Below are 18,222 nucleotides of genomic sequence, written 5' to 3' on the forward strand. Positions count from 1 at the left end.
TACAGAAAACGTGGAAGCGGATTGTTACAGGACTGTCCCCCCCCTCCTTATCCCCATTACCTGTCAGGGAAGGCTACGCTTCCTGTAGGGCTTCCTGTAGGGCTGGCCGAGGGACCGGGTTGAACCCAGCTGGGGATAGGATAACGGAACTGAAGCTTCTGGCCTGTGGGCCACATCTGGCCCGCAGGGCTTTGCCATCTGGCTCGCAGCTTCTTGGACGTGTTCTCTTTCATCCGCGATCAGAGATAAAATGCTATTTAAAGACCCAGCCACCGAGCTGCATTTCGCAGCCTGGAAAGCTGGGAGCAGGCCACGCCGGCACAGAACGGCATCCTTAGGGCAGGGCAGGGGGGGGGGGAGGAAGAGATCGAGATCCCAAATGGTGCAAATGACAACCGGCTCTGCTCAAGTTACCTTTCTAAGTCACCCTCTCCCTGCGAGAAACTCAAGGCAACCAACAGGACTCTGCTCCTCCCATGCAAAAGGCGTCCCGTGGACAGCCCAAGGTCACATCCAACAACTTTAGGGTAGCCCCTTTGCCCCCCCCCCCAAAAAGCCTCCTGATGCCCTCTACACGATGCAGGAGGTAATTCTGCCAGTCTCGGGACCTTCACCAGCACCCCTCCCTGACCAGACGTCTCCCAAGGAAAATAAATCAGCCACTAGTGGGCAGCAGAGAGCTTTCCCAATGACATGACTTCCCCCATATCCTGCATCCAAGCCTCTCAGTGGATAACAAAACCCATGGGTAATAGCAAGTCCTTTATATACGTAGCATGGTCTCTGGCTCCCTCTAGTGGCCTCTTCTCATAAGGACATCATGGAAATGTCTATTTATAATTTGTTTAAAAAAATATTTTCGGTTCGTTGATACGTGGAACCATTGATACAGATATGGGAGTTCTACAGTAAAAGAGATTTTTATTTTAAAAACGGGGGGTGCAGGAAGGGGTGGGTGTGGCGTGGAACCAGGTGTGCCCCTTCGAGGGCTGAGATGGGTACATACAACACCCTGGGCCTCCAGAACATGTTGACCTCTGGCCTAAGGCTAGAAAGCCCATCTGCTACACACAGGGGAAAAAAAAAAAGAACAGTGTCACGGGTCACCATTCTTCTGCCTGGCAGAAATGACATCCGGCATGATTAAATCAATTTTAAAAATTCAAACATATACAAAACATAGCAAGCAAACAAACTGAAAAATTTATTTATTTATTTACGTATTAGATTTCTATCCCGCCCTTTTAGACTGAGTCTACTCCGTAATAAAATGAAATGAAGCAAAGGAATCAACTGCCGCAAAATGGCCATGTCAGTGGAAGATTTGGGGACGCGTCAGCCAAAAAGATTAATTTCCCCCCACATTCTGGAATAAACAATTCAAATATATACAGTATATGCATGCATATATACACATATACTGCACACATTCTACCTGCACAACTTTAGTCAGCTTTATAATGGCCATGAGGTGTATTTTCATGGCTGCTCTTCCGAAGCAAAGCTGCTGCTCAGGGCTCAAAAAGGGCAACCTCTGAAGGCCACCCGCTTAAAGAGTTTATCCTGAACCAGGGACTGTGAACCAGAGATGGATTTCAAGGACTACAACTCCCAAAATCCCCAGAGGACTGAGCTGGGGGTGGTGGGGTCTGTAGTCCTACACTTTGCAAGCCCCACCCCCAGCCAGAAGATGGGACATTGCTCATTCGTTGTTCGAGATCCAGGGTTCGAGAACAAACGGGAGTTTTGCTGTGCTCGGGGGGAGGGGGGGAGGCCTCTGCGGACTCCGACAACCATCCTTCCCTCCCTCCCTGGTGCTGTTGTTGTCACCATGGCCTCCTGCGCCAGAAAAAGCGGCTTGCCCTCGAGTCCGGCCAAGAGCACCTCGGGGTTGCCTTGCCAGTTGGAACCATGCCCGGTGTGGCCTTCCCTTAGCCGTTGGCCAAGCGGCCAACTGGCGCCCGGGGATGGCTTTCGTTCCCTGATGCCGAAAGCCGAGCGCGGAGAGAGATCCCTTCCCACCTGCTCTGAAGAAAGCCGCAGGATTGTGCCAGGGCAGCGGGGAAGGGCAAAGAAGGGGATGCCCAGCCCCCCTGCCGCCTGAAATGCCTCTTCTTGGGTAAGGAACCCCACCCACCCACGGCCCCGCCGGAAGCTTTTCCCAGGGTAGAGATTTCCCAAAGGCTGGCGTGCCTTCAGAAAGCCATTCAGCCCAGCCTGAGCTGGCGTCTGTCCCGCTGCGTGGCATTCTGCAGTCTCGCGAAGGAAAACCTGGCCCTGGGCCCTGGAGACACATTAGGAGCTTTTTTTTCCCCTCCAGAAAAACAGGCCAAAGCAAGCAAGACAAAGTGAGGCAGTCTCAGAAGGTGGACTTCATTCTCAGCAGGTGGGGTCGGGGTGGGTTGGCTCCTCTACTCCAACCACTAGGCAAACTTCCCAAAGGGGCTCTCTGGGCTTCAGCCAGCTTCTAAAACCATGACTTGCCTTGTCAGGATGAAGACTACACTGTCTAAAGCGACCCTCCTTACTTTTGGGACATATGGAATGTCCATCAACATTCACGGCCACGCGGCACCTCAAGGCGCCCCATTAAAAAAGGAAAAGAAATAAAGAAACCCAACAGCCACAATACTTTATCAGCCAATTTAAGATCCTGTGAGAGTATCGACTTATATTTCTTGCCGCCGGTTTATTCTATTTTTAAAACTGTTTTCAATTGTTTAGATTTCTGTTATTTAATTTGTTAGTTTAATTTGGAGCATTTTCCTACATTATGTTTATATTTTATTGCATTGTGTACCATCAAGAGCCACCGATAGATAGACAGGCAGATGGATACCCTGTTTCCCCCCCAAAAATAAGACCTAACCTAAAAATAAGCCCTAGGATGATTTTTCAGGGTGCTCGTCATATAAGCCCTACCCCAAAAATAAGCCCCAGTTAAGTGGAAACCCCCGCCCTCCACTCTTGTGCAGCAACCAGAAGATGATGACATGACTGTATTTGAATAAATGTAGATGGTTATACATGAAAAAATATGTATAAAGCATCCCCTTAAAATAAAGCCCTAATGCGTTTTTTGGAGCAAACATTAATATAAGACCCTGTCTTATTTTCGGAGAAACACGGTAGATCGACCAACCAATGTATCTGTTATACCAGTAAATATTTTTATAATTCTGATTGATGGTTCCTGGTATTTTTGAATACTGTAATGAGACAGACAGACAGACAGACAGACAGACAGACAGAAAAGACAAGACAAGACAGACAGACAGAATGCAAAAACATTGCACTTTTGCAATGCCTAGAACTGTCTGTAGAAACACAGAGTGGGCAAATCATTCAAACAGGTTACACATCATGTGCCTGTACAAGAACAGGCATGCGACAGGAAGCCTGCTATGGCATGGGCACGCTTCCATTATTGCCACGTCACTCTGTGCTTCTGCTTCTGCACACACAGAAAAATATTCGCTAAATTTTTGTTTATGGGTCCCAAAACAGTCGCAAAAGTTTTGACATCTCTCCTTCCCGCCTGCGAGAGTGAAATAAGCAAAGACTTACGGTTCCTGTCTCGTTTCCCCTGTTTTATACAGCCTGGAAGCTTCAGACAGAATGGAAACAACTCAACATTTACGGCGCCGTTTGGTGTTTTCAAAAATGAGGAACCGGCTTTATTGATTCTTTTCTTCCATCCGAGGTTAGGGGTTCCTCGCACCCTCTCATCGCTAAAGGAACCCCATTTTGGTGCCTGCAGAGTCTTCCCCTCCGTTACCTGCACATCCAGGCCAAATGCACAGTGCGCTCCGGGTACCATTCTGAACTTTGAAGGTGCTATTCAAGGTGCGGAAGCCATTCGGGGACAGGGTTCAATAGCTCAAGATACGTGCTATGAAGCTCAAGCTGAAACCTTGAATAATTAGCCCTGTGCCCAAAAATGGAACCTCAAGGCTAACTCTGTATCCAGTCTCAGTTGGAGTAGACTCATAGAGTCTCATAGTCTTAGGATTCTGCACATGATTCAGTGGATCTAGGTTGGGAGTGAGAATGAGATTTAAGCCCAAACGCTTCCTTCTCCCTGCCTATGTTTCGTAACATCTTCCTTAAAGATTTCAAAAAGCATGCCCACATTTTTAAGCCCATTCTGATTGCCCCAAAAATGGTATTACCACAATACAGAGCATGGAAAAATTCAGGTTTTTTTGGGACTATAAACACCCACTGATGCTGTAGTTCCAAAAACAAATGAACAATCTCCAGGAGATGCAAAAGGAAGGATTCACGACTGAAACGTGAAAACGTTCAGTGATGGAACTCATTGCCACAAGATGCGACGACAGTCACCGCCTTAGATGGCTGGAAGCTGTGTCCTTCTGGAGGCTGTCGGAATACAACGGCCATCAACCCTCACCCTTGGTTGCCCGGTGAAAAGCTAAAGCGAGCTGCACTCTAACCAGGACCGGGCATGGATGCCCACACGCCCCATTCCTCGAGGAGAAACGTAAAAATTCACAAAGAACGAATCAATTAACCGCTGGGAGTGGCTAAGAGAACCTCCATGTTCAGGAGCAGTCTAGCTCGAAATACCAGAACCCAGGGAGAAACGAGAGGCTTTCTGACCCCATCCAGCAGGGCCCTTTGGATACACTTCAGTGGTCTACCAGTTCCCGTTCATAAGAAAAACGTGGCTAGACTATTGTCACGTGCCAGCCTACCTGTTAAGGCTGAGCACTAACAGGTGGTCTTTCCAATGCAGCTCCCACTAACATAAGGCAACCGGAACCGAGTGCGAGGTCAGCCCATCAATTGCCACCCATTTTCCAGTCTTGATCTAGGCTAAGGGGTGTTCCTGGGCCAGGGAACTGTATTGCAAAACTATAACTAACTATCTTTTGCCAAAATAAAGATAACGAGGCAAATTCCACCCTTGTACCCTTGTTCATTTCCAAGCAGCAGCAGGCTGTGTGCAGATATATTATTAGCATTAGCAATCACAGATTAGCATTAGCATCTATAATGCTACTGCATTTCTGTCTCACCTTTTCCAGGAACAAGCAACCGTCGGGACAGCCAACAAAGCCCCATTAAGATTAAAACCAAATTAGCCCATGGCAAGAGGACGACAGAGTATTTTTTTACTCTGGCAGGAGCGGAACAGCATAATACGGAGCTGTCGATAGCTGCCAGTTGCCGAGTCCCAGACTGAATTCCCAGCCACAAGCTGAGTCACGTCACTGTCGTGTGGCTGGGGATTCAATCAGTGACTCACGATACATACTAGTGAGTATTGGTCGGTCCAAGTTTACGCCATCACACTTAACCAAGCTGGCCTAAATAGTCCCCTGGACCGTGGCCAAAAAGAACAGTAGAACAACCTCAGAAGATGGTGGGCTCTCCTTACATAGGGAGGTTTTTAAAGAGGGGTTTGACCGCAATGTTTTAGCCGTGGGTTTCCTGCAAAACTGAGCTGGGCTGGATGACCTTTGGGGTCCTGTCCAGCTGCACAGCATTGACAGTGTTGGCAAGAACTAGCCAGGCCCACCTTTACCATAAGATACCATTCATTCATTCATTCATTCATTCATTCATTCATTCATTCATTCATTCATTCATTCATTCATATACTGCCCCTTTAGTGCAGAAGCACTATTCTGGGTGGTTTAACAAGTTAAACATATATTATACACACACACACACACAAAGTAGGAAATTTTAAACACTAACAGCATAAAAACCAAATGGCACCCAATAACTGCAGGACAGGAGATTGACAATCCATCAGCCAAGGCCTCTCTGAAAAGCAATGTTTTGAGTTGCTTCCTAAACGACAAGAGGGAGGGAGCCAGGCCTCTGAGCGCTGATTCCATAGAGTTGGGGCCACCACGGAGAAGTCCCTGCCTCTTGCGGATGACTTTCAGGCCTCCCTCGGGGTGGCTACATGGAGAAGCCTAGCCTGGGAAGATCTGGTGGGTCAGGCAGATGACATTGGGGACAGAAGCTCTGACCAATAACGTGGTACCAAACCACGGAGGGCTTTGTACATGAGTGTCAAAACCTTGAATCCACCACATTCTGGACCCCATTGTAGTCTCTGAGTCAGTCTCAAGGGAAGCCCCACGGAGACAGCACTGCAGTAGTCAATCCAAGAGATGACCAGCGTTTGCACCATTGTTCTAAGTAAGCTCTCATCTAGTTATCATCCAATCCAGACTCAAGTCTGGAAAAGTTACTTTTTTTTTGGACCATCGTTTCCAAGAATTCTGGATTTCATCCTACAGAAGAGTCACGCCATCAGACTTTGCTCAAGATCACGACGAGGGGGAAACGGGTCAGGGAGGTCCGAGCGGAATAAGCAAAGGTTGGAAATTGGGTTTCGCATGCACCCTGTCTTCTCCCGGCCTCCGCTAACGGACATTAGCCTTCCCCCAGCAGCATCTGTCTTGTCTGCAGGTGTGCGGGGGGGGGGGGAGGAAGCTGCCAGTGTCAGGATGGAGAGGCGGGGAAGATGCATTTCCCGACAGATTGCTTCAACAAATAACATCCATGCAATTACCTCTCCCCGTGCAGTAAATCAGAGCCTTCGCTCTCCTCTCCGCCTCGCTCTCTCCCCCACCCCCTTCACTGAGAACTCCGCACTTTCAGGTACGCTGCGGGCCGACAGGGAGGCTCTGCTGAGCAAGTGGGCCGATGTCATATATTTTAACGGCTGTGCTTCCTCTCCGAGCGGAGGGGGGGAGGCAAAGAGAGGAAGGGGGACGGTGAAATACGGCCACCGTGGTGGTCTCATCAGAGGCGAACAGGCGCTGGCAGCCTGCCGGTGCTTTATGATGCTCCCGCTTGATAAAGATGACGGGTGGGCTCACACTCCCCTTCTGGGCCATATCCTCACCTACAGGGGGAGGACAGGGAGGGAGGAGGCTTTTACCAGCTCCACGGCTAGATTCAGAGACGTAGCTGTTTCCCCCGTTCCTCTGCCTCTGGGGCAGGGCTGGCTTAGGGCGACATTCAGCCTACCCAAGACTATTTCCATATTCCTCCTTAGTCCTCCTGTTGGAAAAAAAAAAACAATGACTTTACTCTTGGGTGCTTCAGCAGTGGCTCTTTCCCTCTTCAAGTGGTCCCGGGGATCCCGAATTACTATTTTTTTTGGGGGGGGAGCACCAGTGGAATTCAGCTTCTAATGGTTTTTGCTTTGTTTGCATTTGGGGTGCTCTGCCCCCCCAAAAGTCCTGGAGCAGAAAAGTAACCCTTTTCTGCTCCAGGTGTGCAAAAAAAAAAAAAAAAAAAAGGAAACGAGAAATAGTCATCTTATACCTATAAGACTAAGATTTATTTTTCCTGTAAGTTTTCGTACGGGCAAGCACACTTCTTCAGACAAATGGAGCAGCTGTGTCTATGGGGGGCATATCAAACTGTAGAATGGTGTATACAGTTTGTGCAGGTGTGTGTATACATAGGAGAGGATTCAGCTATATGATGCACCCATCATCTGACAATCTAAGGCACGACAATCTAGAAATTCCAAAAGTTCGGAGACAACATGATGTAGCAGGTAGAGGGTCTGACGAAAGGAATCTCATTTCTAGTCCTAAATGAGTCATAAAACTCTTTTTTTGGGATTAGGTCAGTCTCTCTCTCTCTCTCTCTCTCTCTCCGTGGAACAACAAAGCAATTGACCTGACACTGTGAGAAAAGGAGAGTCACAAAAATCATGTCTGCTGTAAGAAGCTAAAGAGTCATTCCGATTGGTGGAGGCTGGTGGCTCCAAAGCCATGGAAAGGGGCAGCGAATCCACTCCAGATTTTCGTTCTCACTTTAATGGAGCTACCCAACCTGCAGATCCCATTTGGGGTAAAGGGCTCAGCACTCCGGATAGCTCCAGCAGAGTCTGGGCTAAAACCTGGGGTGGATTCAGCGCCCCCATGACTCGAGAGTCACCTCTCTCCATTGGCTTCTATGCAAGCAGCAATGACTAAGGCCTGGGGGAAAAACACATTTATAATCAGCACCTCTCTAATGAGGACTAGCAACATGCTTTGGTGCGGTGCACCAGAGGATCGTAGACAACACCTCAAAGCCAGGTAGTCCTAAACTCACTTCACTGCACATGAGCACTGATCAATTTATAGCAGCTCATTTGAAAAATGAAAGTTCAGTCCTGCTCGTAAGTTGTTAAGACAGAAAGGAGTTCAAAGCCCTTCCGGAGACATCTCTCCCCGGCCATTTAGCTGGCCTGTCAAGCTGCTGGAAAAGCAGCTAACTGGAAAATTCAGCCCACGTCAGAAAGAAGAACAAACTCCCAGACAAGGCATCAAAGACACCGAGTCACAACAGGACAGCCGATTCTCCAGCTAGGAAAACTCACACACACACACACAGAAGTCCACAAGATGGCCTGGAAAAAATAGCTTTAACAGAACAATTTAAAAAAAAACACACCCTCCTCTGAGCATTTTCTCGGCTTGTTGTTATTATTATTTCTTGCTTGCAACTGGCATTCCTATCTGCAGAACATGATTTGGACATGACCGGGTAGAGAAAGACTTCATTTTCTTTCCATTTTAGACCCGCGGCCTGTCCTTTCACAGAGATGACTTCACACATCTGTGTATCTTTGGCACCGGATAATAAATTGCCGTGAGACGCCAAGGCTGGAAGGACCATCTCCCCCACTCCCCATACTTGCTCTGACGTCTGGTTTTTAAATAGATATGTTATTTTCCAAGGCTCCATCAGAGATGAAACGGAGTTAACTAGCGCTGCTAATATCAGCTAGCGGTTAAGTTGCTTCTCTTCCAAACAAGGATCACCAATCACATCTCCAACAAGAGAATTAAAACCATGTCTATGGCAACAAAAAAACTGAGAACCTCATTCCCACAAGTCTTGCAAAATTTAATTGTTAAAGGATCCTAAATCATCTGTTTATTTTGGGGCATGCTCTATGTTTTGGAGAGAAACCTTCTTTAGAGGCCAACCATCCAGGGCAGAAAACCCGTATGCCACTGCATGTCTGCTGTCTTTACAACTTATTCCCAGACATCGGTACAGTAGCAAGGAGTCTGTTTGGGAAACCTCTCAAAATAGGGTTTTTTTTTTTCCCTCCCCTTCTAGCATGCTCCCACAACAAAACAAAACAAAACCAGGATTAGAAACAGCTAAACGCTTTCAGTTTGGTTCATGAATGTACTGTATTTCCTTTTTTTAAATCAGAATGCTACAGAAGTCAAAACTGCTTTCTACTGCAGACAGAGAAAACGTGATTTCTTTTATTCCTACAGCATTATTATTTTAAAGGACTGAATTATGGAAGAAGCAATCAGTCTATCCAGAACCGAGACTTCCAGGGTGTCTGTCTTAAAAATGTGGGTTTGCATTGCACCGAATGAAAAGCTGTCCCCTTCTGCTTTTCTCTCTTTTCAGAGCAGGAAATGGCACAGAAAGGCAGGAGACTTTAGCCTGGGTTTGAAGGTTTTAAGCAGCATTCAGAGATCATATATTAAAGAAGTGGAGGAAGCTGAGTTTCAAAAAATTCAAATGCAGGGGCAGGAAATATCCTCGTTTGTCACTCGGTGTTACCTTTGCTTTTATTTCTGTAATACCGTGTTTCCCCGAAAATAAGACTGGGTCTTATATTAATTTTTGCTCCAAAAAACACATTAGGGCTTATTTTCAGGGGATTTTTTTTTTCATGTACAACAATCTACATTTATTCAAATACAGTCATGTCATCATATTCTGGTTGCTGCACAGTGGTGGAGGGTGGCCTTTCACTTAACATAGGTTTATATTACGAACATCCTGAAAAATCATACTAGCTTTTATTTTCAGGTTAGGTCTTATTTTGGGGGAAACAGGATAGCACCCTGCCAGTCATCTGCCATCACTCATGGGATGGTTATGCTATATTCCTAGCAGCCAACCCCCCCATCCACCCTCCCCCCCCCAAAAAAAATAACTAAGCATTTTCAAGCTCTGAAAAATGCACTTTTCAGATTGGTCCCATGAAATCAAAGTCACTAGCTATTCAAGTTATCAGAGGGGTTTAGCCTCATGAGTTTCCACAGTCAAGCAGGGATTAGAACCCAGATCTCCTGTGTCCTACTCTGACGTGGCTGTGACACCGCACTGGTACTCAAAAGCCACCATGAGCCATGCGAATGCTGAATTTAGTGTCACCCCTACCAAAATATCATAGATCCCGTGGCACTCTCTGTGGGGTTACCAGACTGTCTTCTTGGACCACTGAGCCATGCACACTTGCAGGCTAGACAGTCCACATCCCTTCCTGAACAGACAGGAAGTGAAGAACAGAGGAAAAGCTGCCACGATTCCAGGGGCATAAATTGTACGCAGCTAATTCTTCCTCTAATGCACATCTTAGCATGGTAAGGCAGTTTGAGTCCTGCACAGAAGGTGGTAATGGTAAACCCATGCTGAACTCTCCTTACCATGGAAACCCTATGATGAGACAGTGCAAAATTAAACAAGAGATAGTGCTTGAAGATGAGACTCCCAGGTTAAAGATTTCGTACACCTTGTTTCAACTGTCAATCGAAATGGAGACTGCAGCCAAGAAATCAGAAGACGACTGAGACTCGGAAGGGCAGCCATGAAGGAATTTAAAATAAGATCATCAAATGTAAGGATGTGCTTCTGTGCTTTCTCTGTTTAAAATGAGGCTGGATTACTATCTATCACAGCACCTTCGCTGTGGGTGTCCTCAAGGCACGGAGGTCAGACTAGATGACTTTTACCCACCCCCTCTGATTCAATAATTCTATAATTCTATATACAACCAAATTCCAACCAAGCGGAAAAAAGTCAAGAAGGGAGTATTAAAAAAATATTGATTTTGTCTTGAAAGCAAGAATTTGTGACTCCTGTTTAGATCCACGTTTTCCTGCCTTACATATTTTTATGATCTTCAGTTACAGGTTTTTATATCCCTTGATTCAACCATCAATCCAAATGGAGACTGCAGCCAAGAAATCGGAAGGCAGAGACTTAGAAAGATAGCAACGAAGGAAGTAGAAAAGGCCCTCAAGTGTAAGGATGTGTCACTGGAGACCAAGATCACTCACACTCTTGCATTCCTGGTCACCGTGTATGGGTGTGAATGCTAGACAGTGAAGAAAGCTGACAGCAAGAAAACTGATTGGTTTGAAAGGTGGTGCTGGAGGAGAGCTTTGCGGATGCCCTGGATTGGCGGAAAGACAAAGAAGAGGGTCCTAGATCAAATCAAGCCCAAGCTATCTTTGGAGGTAAAAATGATGAAACCGAGGCTGTCCTACTTGGGGCATATCATGAGAAGGCAGGATTCTCTGGGGGGAAAAAAGACCATAATGCTGGAAAAAGTGGAAGGAAACAGGAAAAGAGGAAGACTGAATATGAGATGGATTAACTCCCTAAAAGAAGCCACAGGCTTGAACTTACAAGAGCTGCGGATTGCTGTTGCGGACAGGACATTTTGGAGAGGACTCATTCATGGGGGCACCATAAATCGGGGACAAACTGACAGCACATAACAACAACCCTTCTTCCTCAGATAGCATTTGTAGCCTCCATGGGAGCCCAAAGGTGTCAAATATTTCAATTTTGCTCTCTTCTGTCGACTCCAAGGGCCCTGTGGAATTGTTCCTTGCCTTCAATGAGGCTGAAGGACCTGCCTGTGATCCCGCGGACAGACTCAGCCCTTCTGGTGGTCCTGCAAAGGTCTAGCCTTGGGACTTTGGATGGCGGCTATCAAGTGCAGGCTAAAACCCGAAGCGGACTTACAATGCTCCCCCAAATCGGAATCACCAACCGTCCCTGGTGTACCCCGGCCACTAGGCAATGCTATCTCTACCTCTTTCAAGGATCCGGGTCCTGACATACTCAAGCCACCATCCTTCATTTGGCCCGCCTTCTTCCCACATGGGAACTTCCATTTGGCCTCCTTACCTTAAAAAATATGGTCCGCTCCTACACACATACACACCCTTAGTCCCATCCTGCATCACAGTGGGGGGGGGGGGAAACAGCAAGACCAGATATAAAGGTTGTTAACATCGCACAACCGAATGGGTGAACAGCATGTCACATAGATTCAGCGTGAGCCCCCAGGCAAACTCTTCGGAGCCACACGAGCAGGAGTGATGGATGCACAGGAATAAGGCAACGCCACGCAGCTTTCAATGCCCGGCTTCTTTCTTCCTTACCTGCTCACTCATTCAACCCTTACGTCTCGCTGTAGAAAAACAGAACATCCTGCAGGAAGACAGGCAGAGCGCTAAACCCAAGAGGCACCGTTTAGCATCACAAAGAGGCAGGATTCCAGAGGAATCTCACCCGTGGCCAATGAGCCAGGGAGCCAATAGCCCACTTGCTGATCATTCCTACAGGAATGGGTTAAGAAACCCCAGGCATTCCGTTCACAAGGGATTAATAAACCCGGGACCCCGGACTCCCAGTTCCAAAAATGCAGCTGATTTTTTTTCCCTCGGGTGACTCACGTAAAGAACCCACCGTTTCTTCTTGATTAAAACTATATCTTTATCATGGCAAAGAAGGGGCGAGGCTTCTGGATTCAGATCTTACTCTAAGTGAACTCCAGTCCGTGACTGGCTTAACCGCTCTATCTTCCAATGGGTATCAAAGTACAGTGGTGCCTCACTTAGCGATCGCTCCGTTTAGCGATGAAATCGTTTAGCAACGCTGTTTTTGCGATCGCTTTTGCGATGTTCTCTATGGGGTATTTTCGCTTTGCGATGATCGATCATCGCAAAGCCCCCATTTTCACACAGCTGATCGGAGGTTTCAAAATGGCCGCCGGGAAAAAAACATGGCTGTCCGCTGTGTTTAGGGACGGATTCCTCGCTTCAGGGGCACCGAAAATGGCGGCGCTATGGAGGATCTTCGCTCAACGGTGAGTTTTAAGCCCATAGGAACGCATTGAAGGGGTTTCAATGCGTTTCTATGGGCTTTTTTATATTGCATAGCGACGCTTTCATTCTGCAGCGATTTTTGCGGAACGAATTAACGTCGCAATGCGAGGCACCACTGTACCGTACCCCAGGGTGCTGGCGGCGAGCAAGAAATGTGGTTCACCCAGGCCTGAGGTGGACTGTAAGGTGCAAACTGGATTGGTCCCATCCTCAGCAGTGGTGGGTGACTCCAAATCCAGGGATGCTGTGAATCCACCCCGGGTTTTAGTCCACACTTTGCCAAAGGATGGATCCTACTGGGATAGGATTAATAGAGTTCAGCACCTTGGAGAACTCCTTGAAATGCAGAGTAATACCTGGAGTGGATTCAGAGCACGCCCCAAACTGAAGTCAGCAGGTGGTGTTGCAACAAACATGGAAATTACTCTAATTCTGCTCTAACTGTATAGTGGGTGGTGAAGCAGAAGACAGCGAACTCAAGAGGGACAATCAGCTGCTTTTCTGTTTCCTAATCACACAAATTCCGTTTATGTAAGTAATCTTATTTTTCCCAGAATCCCTCGTAAGAAGCTCACCACGCTCGGGCTCCAAAATACAAACCAAAGAATAATGAAATCCTCATCATTTGGGTGCTTAAAGGGAGTGACAGGGCCATTATGGAACGGCTGTTAAGAGGAAACATCAGGGATGAAGCAGAGCATCACATAGAATGCTCAGCATTCACTCCAAATGGCCAGACTGTCCAAGGATGATGGAAGTTATAGTCCAGCACACAGAAAGGGCACCAGGTCAATAGAAGCTGCTGGAGGGTCTCTGCACGTAATGAAATTGCATGTCGGGGGAAAGGCTGGCCGATCTTGTGGTGTGCAAGATGAAAAATTTGCCGAAGACTTTTTTTAAAAATTTTTTGGATGTGACCACGATCAACAAGGGAGGCAGAAATCAAGACTAGCAAAAATTGATGGATAGAATCTGTGACGTTGACAGAAGTGGGAGGATAAATTAAAAAACTAAGGTATCGACCTCAAAAAAAAAAATGGAGATGCCTGATTGGGAGGACCAGGACAGTTGGAAATGGCCCACGGCCCATGGTTCCCTATCCTGTTTTAAGGATTAATTGACATATCAAAGGCTTTAAGTTCTTTCTGCCTGTTCACGCTGCCACTAATGAATGCAAAGAATAAAGGGGAACCTCTGCGTGTATGAGGGAAGTGCAAAAAACCCAAAATTAATCATTAGTTTATTTTATTTATTTATTCTATTTATACCCCGCCTATGTGGTCGAAACGACCACTCTATTTGAGAGAAAGGTATCAAAGGATATCCTAATGAGTACTGGGCCTGCTTAGGGTCTAGCCACAGGGTGTTCTGTGCCGCTTCAAAAATAAGAATGCCAATACAGGGGAGATGGCTCCATAGCAGAGTGGCAGAAACCCTAGGAGCAGAGCCTGTGCTGCAACATTTTGTTGCAGTAAGTTATTAGCTCCGCATAACACTCATTGTGGCTATGAAACCACAGGAAATAAAAATCCTTCCCCTCGTGAGGCCTCTGCCCGGAACAGATTGAAGTCCATCGGTCCCCCCCCCCCGCTTCCCTGGCAGAAGAAAAGAAGGACATGCAAAACAAACGTTTAAAGAAGAAACCGGCGCCTTTTTCGATTGGCCTGTGGGGAGTGTCCTTGCGCTGCGGACTTTGGAATTTTTTTAAAAAGACGATTCTACCCATTTCTAGGGTAGTGACGTTTCTTTCACGGCCAGCTGTTCAAAACGAAAGCCATATTCAGGTTTGCTCCTGGAATCAGGTACACTGCCCTTGGCTGTGGAGGTTCTCTCTGGTTAGCCCAGCTCTCACAACGGCAAGAGAGGGTTAACCCAGGCACCCCCACCCCCATCTTTTTCTGCTTTAATCCCACCCACGCACCCCATTTATGCTTTGCGTCAGTCGAAGTCAAGGCCTCCCCCCCACAGCCCGCTGCCCGACGATCCGTTCCTGGTTAGAAACGGCCATCCTTTTTCACGGCTCTTTCTGAGCATTTCAAGGGATGGGATAGAAGGGGAGATGATCTGAAAAAAGGGAAGAACAGGATGATAGAAGGAAGACAGTGCAGCCTGTAGCCAAAGGGAGGGTGGGGCGGGCTTGCCCTGCTTCGCTGCTAAAGCCATCCAAGTCACCACCATTAAATATAGCATCTTTTCTTTCTCGCTCACTCTCCCGCCCCCCCCTCCCGCGCCTCCATCATCATCATAACAAGCCTCCTGGAGTTTCCAACCAGCTCTGCTCCCTTGTCAGCCAGCCTCATCCGCCATCTGCTCGCCAAGGGAAGGGGGGACCCGCCAGCCAGCCAGCCAGCCAGCCAGCGGCCAGCTACTTGGAAACTTAAGCGCGTACCAGGAGGAGACGCAGCCGTAAAAAAAAAAGGGTTGGGGGGAGAAAAGAGAGAGAGAGAGAGAATCAACCATCAAAAATCAGGACTCCCAACCAGGAGCCTTTTAATGCTCGACGGGGGATCTGTGGTTTTCATAATGTGATTTCACAGATTTGCAGGATTGGGAGTAAGTGGAAGAGGAGCCCCATCTCTCCCCAGGGTGGAATCAGAGGAGGAGGTAGCTCGGAAATACCCAACACACACACACACACACAAACACACACATAGAAAGCCATAGGGCTGAGTAGCAGACCAGGTGGAGTGGGAGGAAAAACCGCAGCAAGCGGGGTGGGGAATAACTGTCTTGGAGAAAGACTTGAGATTTTAAAAATAAAATCAATTAAAAATTCTGTGCCTTTGAAAAAAAGACCCAAAATAGAGGGGGGGGACCAACTTATCTGGGCAGGGGGATTAACCTCTGGATCCACCCCTTTCTTAATTTGCATTTCCCCCCCAACACACCAAATCCAGATTTTCTCAGATGGTACAGACCAGAGATGAGAAAATGCCCCCCCCCCTTCTTGGCTCTCTCCAATTTGGATGCGATCCATAGGGACCCTGGACGGGAAAGAACAATGGGTTCCTCTCTCTCTCTACAGAAGTCGGGTGCCCTCCGAGAAAGCCCTGGTGAGGAAGAGGCCGGAGGAAAGCAGGCGTGCTAAGGGGTTTGGAAGATGATTAAACTTCCCTTCCAGTGACCCGTTTTAAAACACAAACACACAGACACACATACAGAGCCAGTAACATGCCTGTCCTGTTGCTCCCAGAAACCCGCACACTCTCGACCGCCTCCACAGCCTGTAAACGTGACCATCAGCAACTCTCCCGGTCGCATTGAAATTTTTTCCCTTTTGCAACTCAAGCTGTGCCTTTGCTCCAGGGCCACCACCCCCCCCCCACTTCTTTTTTTCTCTTCCCCCAAAATGCCAGCTGGGAAAAGAAGGGAATGGTTCCAAGAAGCCCCCAACGGGGGGGGGGGATGTGCCCAAAGAGGAGCCGAGAGCCACCCCGTTCTGCGGCCGAGCAGGAGACATGAATCACGGTGTCGGGAGAAAGAAAGGGGGGGGACCCAAGCCCGTGAGGAGCGACAGAGGATTTGGGGCACACGGCTGGTTTCAAAGAAGCAGATCTGCTGGGGGAAAGGAAGAGAGGAAGGGGGGAAAGAAAGAAAAATACACTCTCTCCCACCACCGCCCACCCCCTTTCCACCTGGACCCAGACAAAGAGAGAAACTTGGGAGGAATTGAGCCGGGCCTTGTGCCAAACTGGAGGGGGGACCCTCAAAACCATGATCTGCCAGCAAGACGTTTCTCCAGGAGGCTTAAAGCTCTAAATGCCACCTATCCCTGGAGCATGTGAAGAGTGCATCGCCCTGGGCCGAGGGAGAGCAGCCCAAAACACCTTGTAAGGGGCTGGACGAACGGATCTGTCGGTGCTGTGCTTCCTTCGGCAGTTTACACAGAGTAACCGCCCCCCACCCACCCCGGCGGCCAAGGATGCTTGAGCGGTGGGTGCCGCCTGGCGTTTTAACGCACGTTTAGAGCATGCGGCTGGCAAATTCCTTCAGGTCCATTAATCAGGAGCCCGTCAGGGTGCCATCTCGGGGGGTTTAGCAATGTCTGCACTGAACAAAGCGGGCGGCACACACCCGTAAGCATTTCCCCACCCAGGATTATCACAATCCCAGCCGTGATCATCAGCTTCGGAGAAACACAGGTCTCTTCCAAGAGGGTTGGTGGGGAAAGACAAGAAGGAAAAGCAGAGGGAGGGGGGGGAAATCGTGGAGCAAAGAATAACAGGGGGACCTTCACGCTCTCCCCCCCCCAGCTGTCAGTGACAATGAACAGGCAGGGAGGGAATTGAGAAACTCAGACGAACCTCCATATGCCAAAGCAGTATACCTCCAGCACAGGATCCTTTACCCAAGAGCATTTCCAGCAACCACTGTTTGGGGGAACGAGGGGCCCAGAGAAACCCACTTTGGTACAACCCAGCAGGATGGAAAGGAAGAATCTGGTTGAATCAGAAACCTGGCTCTCTTGTCTAGCCAGATACCCAACTGGCTCTGAAATGCTCCAGAAGGAAAACAGAGCCGTCGGTATTTCCCTCCAGCACAAAATATGGAAACCAGGGTAGATGACAAAAGTTTAGGGAAAGACAGGGATGCATTCTGCTCAAGCTCAGAGGCCACAGCGTCAGGCGGCACACGAGGCTGCTCAAAACAAGGGTGACGTTAGGCCTCAGAACTGCCAAGAAGCCACATCGTCACATAAGAGTCAGGGGAAAAAAACACTCTGTACAAGCTCAATGTTGGCCTTTTTAAGGCTCTGCTGAGCCCCATGAGAATGCAGCTCATCTTGTATCTGAGCCACACTGACTGCCGTTAGGAGAGGCTATCTCTCTCTCTGGCTCTTCACAGATGTGGCTGCTTTCAAGATAGGTTCTGGGTTCGAGGTTAGGAGAAAGTCAACCTCACAAGACAGGAAGTACATAAGGAGGGACACCACGGAGTGAGGGAGGAGAATGCTTCAATTAAGGGGTGCCACAGAAGCCACCCCTACTCCGGCCTTCAGCTCCAGCCTTTCCACGGAAGCACCTCGAAGCTCACTCAGACCGTGTCAGTGGAAATACACTCCACATATGCTCAGGGGACCCAGCACTATTGTACTTCTCCATCTGCGGTCAGTGCCAGCTAATCTGACGCCCAACCACCACCGCACTTAAGCCCCAGTAAATTCACAAAGATTTCTGTCTTTGTTCACTCCGTTACACCTTCGTGTTTTTGCTTGATATAATAGATAATATAATGTTCAAGCTGTGGAGCTGGAAGGGACCCTATCGATCATCCAGTCCAGCCCGTCTAGGAG

At 48.2% G+C, this 18,222-nt stretch overlaps 1 protein-coding gene across 3 annotated transcripts in view; it reads right to left on the minus strand.

The window, feature by feature from the left end:
• TMEM132E (transmembrane protein 132E) overlaps positions 1-18,222 on the minus strand; it is a 167,269-nt gene that overhangs the window by 79,468 nt on the left and 69,579 nt on the right. The window lies entirely within an intron of this gene.

The sequence above is a fragment of the Pogona vitticeps genome, chromosome 7 (assembly GCF_051106095.1).
Source record: "Pogona vitticeps strain Pit_001003342236 chromosome 7, PviZW2.1, whole genome shotgun sequence".
In the NCBI taxonomy this organism is placed as follows: Eukaryota; Metazoa; Chordata; class Lepidosauria; order Squamata; family Agamidae; genus Pogona; species Pogona vitticeps.